This window comes from Suncus etruscus, chromosome 5 (genome assembly GCF_024139225.1).
Source record: "Suncus etruscus isolate mSunEtr1 chromosome 5, mSunEtr1.pri.cur, whole genome shotgun sequence".
Classification (NCBI taxonomy): Eukaryota; Metazoa; Chordata; class Mammalia; order Eulipotyphla; family Soricidae; genus Suncus; species Suncus etruscus.
The window spans coordinates 112,185,599-112,192,281 of record NC_064852.1 but is presented as its reverse complement, the minus strand read 5'-3'; the positions used below and the strand labels follow the sequence as shown (position 1 = coordinate 112,192,281).

The 6,683-nt window shown below is 40.8% G+C and overlaps 1 pseudogene; it reads right to left on the bottom strand.

The window, feature by feature from the left end:
* Positions 1-234: 234 nt before the first annotated feature.
* On the bottom strand, positions 235-6,390 carry LOC126008666 (40S ribosomal protein SA-like; annotated as a pseudogene).
* Between the last annotated feature and the right edge of the window lie 293 nt (positions 6,391-6,683).

Below are 6,683 nucleotides of genomic sequence, written 5' to 3'. Positions count from 1 at the left end.
TTTCTGAGCCTATAGCCAGGAGTAACCCCTGAGCGTCACCGGGTGTGGCTCCCTCACAAAAAACAACAACAACAACAACAACAACAAAAACACACTTTTTTTCAGGTAAATATATTTTGGTTAAGAATGCAATGACCAGGACCACAAATTGCTGCCACTACTTTTTATTTTTATGAATTCATTTATTTCCCATCAACCTCATTTTCATTCCTGTTTCAGTCTAGAAAGAACAGCTTAAGACCATTCAGTGGTGGTTCCTACCCACTCAGTGGCCTGAGCAGTGGGAGTTGTAGACCAGTCTTCTATAGCAGGCTGAGCTCACACTCCAATCTTTGGTAGGGAACTGCTGAATCAGCACGGAGAGCACCTGCACCCCTTCAGACCAGCCTGCAACCTCTGGCTGAGTAGCAGTGAATTCAGGAGCTGGAGAAGTCAATTCACCCTAAAAACTTTTCTTGGTCACAGCCTTCTCAACAGCAGCCTGTTCTTCCTTTTCAATCTGGTTATAAGAAAATTTTTCATGAATGGCAAAACTAATGTCCAAGCAGCACAAACTTAAGGCGTGCAAATTTGCTTATGCCATCACAAGATTCGTGGAGAAAATCTCACTTCATCAGGATCTCTGTAGAAGTAGAGTTCAGGCATAATCTTTCATGGGTGTTCATGGGAAATGGTGTCTCGATTTCACAGAACTTCCCTGGCCAGCATCCACTGCATGAGACCCACGGAGTGAGCTCCCTTGTTGAAAGGAATGGCAATGCCCACATACAGCAGAGGAGAGTTTGTGTTGCACAGAGCAATTGTAGTCAAAATAATGTAAGATGCCTCTGTGAGGGGCTGGTGGTTAGCCCTGGGATCAATAACTTCCAAAAGTCTTGGCTTTTGGATTTGGTTAGTGATAGTTTCAGACTTGAAGTGGCCATCAATCAGAATGGCAGCGGTGGCAGCAGAAAACTTCAGCACAGCTCGCTGGCTAGTATACCTAGATGACATCAACTGGGTTTTCAATGGCAGCAATGGCACTACCTGCATTCACCCAGGTTATCTTCAAATTTATAATGTAGATGCCATCACTTTTTCTTTTGTGACATACTGTTAAATCTGGAAGTCCAGGTTAGTGCCACTTTAGTGGGTGCTCATGGCAAGGAATTTGAGGACATCCTTCTCCTTCATTTGCAGGACATTGAAGGCTTGGACATTGGGAAATTTTTTTTTAAATTACGTTGGGAATCTAGGATAGCACTGTATGGGTCCCTCACTGTATACTGTGGAAAACCACTACCACTATTTTTTTTAATGTACATAGGTGCCAGCAATTTTATTGTCTATTGTTGAGCAATTGATAGAAATGTTAGCATGTTAGGAACAAAAGGTATAATAATGTATTAGTAAGATTGTGAAATTTATTTATTTTTGTTTTGGGGACCACACCTAGCAGTGCTCATGCGTTAGACTCTCCACTCAGAATTCACTCCTGGCAGGCTCAGGGAACCATATGGGATGCTGGAGATCAAAGTCTGCTGTGTGTAAGGCAAGCATCCTACTCTCTCTACAATCGCTCTGGTCCAAATGTATGTGTATTTATATTTCATTGATTTACAAAAGGTTCTCATCAACAAAAGGTTGATGGGCCATACTCTTTGAGAACTGCTTTCTTGGAGCTTTTTAAAATTCAAACCCAATACTCCTAGGAGGTGTCTTTCCTTTCTCATATTAGCCCTGGGGCTATGATAGTAGAGGTAGGAAGAGGCATAGTTCACAACTTTGCCTTAAAATTGGGCATGAGATTAAAAAACTTTGACCTTTGAAGTCTACTGATTATGTTACTTATGCCTGGCTCCTTTACTGGTCCATATGGTTGAAATGATAAATATAGCATATAAAAGTTTATAAATATTTTTTGACTAATATTAAATAGATTGATGAGATCAAGAGCATTTTCCAGCTTGAACTATTATAAGGCAGTTCATTTTCCACAGACTGTCCAAGGACAAATGAATGTCACAGGAAAGGGCAAGGAACAAAGGCAGAACTCAATTCTACCATCTCATATTGGTCAGATCCAATTAAGTTCCAAAATTAGTTAACATGATACATAACTCTCAAAGAATAGCTTTTAAAAAATGTTATGGTGGGGGCCGGGCGGTGGCGCTAAAGGTAAGGTGCCTGCCTTGCCTGCGCTAGCCTTGGATGAACCGCGGTTCGATCCCCCGGTGTCCCATATGGTCCCCCAAGCCAGGAGCAACTTCTGAGCGCATAGCCAGGAGTAACCCCTGAGCGTCACTGGGTGTGGCCCAAAAACCAAAAAAAAAAAAAAAGTTATGGTGTCCAGAGAACCTGGTGCTGAATTTGGAGGATTGTGCTAGGAAATAGAGTGGACTTTGAAACCCAGAACTTCTCATAAGAGCACATGGTGAAAGACTTGTGCTGAAAAGGATAGCATTTGCACTTTCTCCCCCCACCTCTGTGTATCTGTTTTCTTGGCTTGCTGTTCAAATAGGCAACATCTATTGATGTCACTTGAGAGAACACAGAAGTTCCTGCTTTTTTTTTTAAAACCATATGTTTCAATGTAGGCCAGTTCCAGTTTAAGTACTGATGTAAAAACAAATCCCAAACGTGAGTGGGGAAGTTATATAGAATTTTTAAGTGGCCATGAGGTTGTACAAAAGGAGAACCTTTCAATGTCTTCAGGTGATAAAAATGAATTTGCTTCCTTAAAATAATATGTATTGTAGGAAAAAAAAACCCCATAGATACTTCTTTAAGAAAACCCAGACATGTATGAAGTTGTGAAGTCATGAAGTCAAGATTGAAGTTAGTAGATCCAGAATGATAGTACAATGGGTAGGACGTTTGCCTTGCATGTGGCTGACCCTGGTATACCATATTGTCCCTCAAAAACCACTAGGAGTAATTCCTGAGCACAGAGCCAGGAGTAACCCCTGAGAACTTTCAGGTGTGGCCCGTAAACAAAACAAAATAAAACAAAAACAAACAAAGAGTGAAGTTAAAAGATTAACTAGATCCCTCTTATGGGGTTTCTTGAATGAAAATCTAAGAATGAAAACCTAAGAATGAAAATCTTCTTGTCAGGGAATATATTGAAAAACATGACTTTTAAAATGGTGATGTAGTTCTTTGAATCAGATCATTTTTATTTTGAGAATCTAGAACATTCTAGATAAAGTGTGCATTCAGTTTTAGTGCTGGAATCAACCAAATTCTTAACAATAATAGGATCTAAGATATGGAAGCCTGTGACTGGGCACATAGCCCCTCACCTCTCTGCTTTCATTCTGACCTACCTGTACTCATTTCTTTTCTGAGTCTTAGTTTGTTGAGTTTGAGGAATTCTCTTAGTCAGACCTTACCATTGAGTCATCTGACCCTGTTGTCTGAGTAGCACAGGGCTGTGGCTGGGGCAATGGCAAGGCTGTGGCAGCCCCAATACAACCAGAAAAACAGCCAATGAGTTCATTTGACACTTGAAACATAATTGAGGAGACACAAATATTAAATAGGATATCGCTAATCATCATAGCTGGGATCCACCTAAATCAGACTTAAATTTTAAATATCAGGGAAACCAGATTGAGCCCTGAAATGGTGATTAGGATCAGAACCTGGTCTTATGTCTGGCCTTGTGATCAGATCAGCCATCAGAGTTATTAGGACAATTTTGCAAGCCAACCAGGGGATAGGTGAAACAATATTAGGGTGGCCAACATACCAGATTTAGGGGTTCCTGAGATGTGTGATCATCCCTAAAGCTGGGGTGGTCTTAGGGGAATCCAGGTGATTTGATCACACTCAATTAGTTCCCATCCCAAAATAATCAAATGAGCAACACAGGCTCCTTTGACACCTGAAAGAGGCCAAATACAATACAAACTGTCCCTCTTTGTCATCTAATGGGACAGCATGCACGAGGAAGGGCTGGGAGATGCCACATTTAGTCCTAGTGGGTGATTCTCAGCACAGGGCTTTGCTATTGCAAAATGTTGTTCTGGGCGGCACTGGGACTTTCAGCAGCCTCTGAGCCCAGCAAGCCTTCTTTAATTGCAGAGGAGGTATGGTTAAGTGGATTTACCATGGTTACATATCTAGCCGGGAGAATAGGTAATGCAGGTTGGTTGCCATGGAAACCGATGCTGAGATGAAGATGCTGTTACAGATGATTTATTAGAGCTGGCCCTTGAGCATGAGGGAAGCAGCGAGTCAGCTATAGCCCAGGCAAGCCTTAGCTAGAAATCTTGAAGGCTGACATGGACCTTTCAAGATGTGAGTGGGTTGGAACAAGAAGTTTTGGCCCAGCTATCACTATAGGGTACCTAGAGGGGAAATTTGACACTGGGGTTACAGGCTGACCTGGAGGTACATTCTCTAGCTCCCCAGGTCTCTGGAGGTCAGCTCAGTGGTTCCATTATTCCGCGTGTCTTTTTGAATGAAGAAATGCCTGTACGTGTTGGTTTAGTATGTAAGGAATAACAATTTCTGGCTCCAGAAAGATGGGGGATCAATACAGGAAAAATATCACCAGGTTATTAATAATGAATGAATCTATGGTTGAAAATGGGAGATAATTACTTTGTGCGGCTTTGACTCAAAAGACATCGATTATTTCACAGGGAAGGCGACTTTTTAAAATATAAAAGGATACGCCCACAAGGTGAGAATTTAACCTTTCTTACCAGCCTTTGCCAAGACAAAATATGAAATGACATTTTCCAGTTATTGTAGGACACGCTCTGTGGTTAGTGAAGAAGGTTCAATACAAAGTTAACAGAAGAGTTGAGAAAAATGTGTCTAGAAACTATTTTTTAAAAGATTTACATTAAGGGCAGGAGTGTTAGTACAGCAGTTAGGTGTTTGCCCTGCAGGTGGCCTACCCATGTTCAATCCCTGACCATCCATAGGGTCCCCTAAATCCTCCAGAAATGAGTCCTATATGAGGAGACAGGAATAAACCTGAAACTTGCCATCTGTGACACCCCAAAAAAGATTCATTTTTACTTTTTATTGAAAAAGTGATCTACATGGTCAAGTTTCCAGACTTTCATATTTTAAATTTGACTTTTCTTAACTATTAATATAGCATTATATCTAAAAAAAACTTCTATACTTATGTAAAATTAGTCCTTTAGCATTAATAATATAAATAATAGATAGATAATGGTGTTTACTTATTCTTTGATCTTTAAGTCTGAGAAATTTCTGAGTGAAATTTCAGACGAGAACCATTCACATCTGACTGCACCTTAGAATTTTTCTAGAACATGAAGAAACCCACAGACATCATCTTGGGCATTCTGAGTTAAATTCCTGAGGAGGCCCTTCTAGCTTCTGTTTTAATCAAGACCTAGGTCATTCATCCCTACATAATGGTCTCGCTGATTTTCTTTTTGGAAGTACTAGCATCAAATAAAGTTTCTGTGGCCATCCAATTGTGGTAGTTGCATTTTTTGCTGTGGTCAGATGTGCAGGCATAAAGTTGACCCCTGAAATCCACTATTGGTGTACAGTGTGAGAGAGGTCAGCTTACGGACACTCCTCTGCAGACATCACCACAAACTATCTCCAGAACTTATTCTTCTCCAGATGAAACTCTGGGGCTAGCAACTGATCCCTCCTCATTTTCTCCTGCCCTCAAATCCCAATAATCATAATATCATTTTTTTATTTCTTTGACTTTAGCAATTCAGGCACCTCCTCACAGCAGAATTATATGGTCTTTGTCCCTTTGTTAACTTCATTAAGCAAAATTTCCTTAAGTTTCACCCAAGTGTTAGACTGTCAGATTTTCCTCCTCTCATGACTGCTATGTCCTGTCCATGTATTAAAGTGACATCACTGATCAACGCTCAGATCACCTCTCCTTCTGGATTAACAGGAGTAGAACTCTTTGTAAAGGATGGACAAATCAGTTTAATTTCCTGATAATTTGAGACCTATACCCAGGAGTAGAATTGTTTGGCTATATAGAAATTCTATTTTTTTTTTTTTTGGCTACACCCAGCGGTGCTCAGGGGTTACTCCTGGCTGTCTGCTCAGAAATAGCTCCTGGCAGGCACGGGGGACCATATGGGACACCGGGATTTGAACCAACCACCTTTGGTCCTGGATCGGCTGTTGCAAGGCAAACGCCGCTGTGCTGTCTCTCTGGGCCCAGAAATTCTATTTTCAATCTTTTTGAGGATTTTTCCCTTAACATTTTCTACAGCCGTTGTATCATTTCATATGAGCACCAGAAAAGGCTTTTTTTTTTTTTTCTCACATTCTCACCAACACTTCTTTTTCAATTTCATGACGGCCACTCGAAGGGCTATGAACTGGATTCTCACGGTGCTTTTGATTCACATTTCTCGAAGGCTTTGTGATGAGGGGCATGTTTTCATGTGCTTATTAGCCATTTGTAATCTTCTTTGAAGAAAAATGGATTCAAATCCTTTGCCCTTTTCCCCCACATTTATTGGAGTGTGATTGGCATATGAAATGCATACATTGGAGGTATGCAGTGGGAGATGTAGAAATATGTGTGTATTGGAGAAGCCACCGTTCCCCCCCTTCACAGGCTAATTAACACATACATCATTTCATGTAGCTCTTTTTTCCCCTGGTGTTGAGAACACTTGAGCCAGCCTGAACGAATTTCAAATATGCAATACATAATTAATAATTAT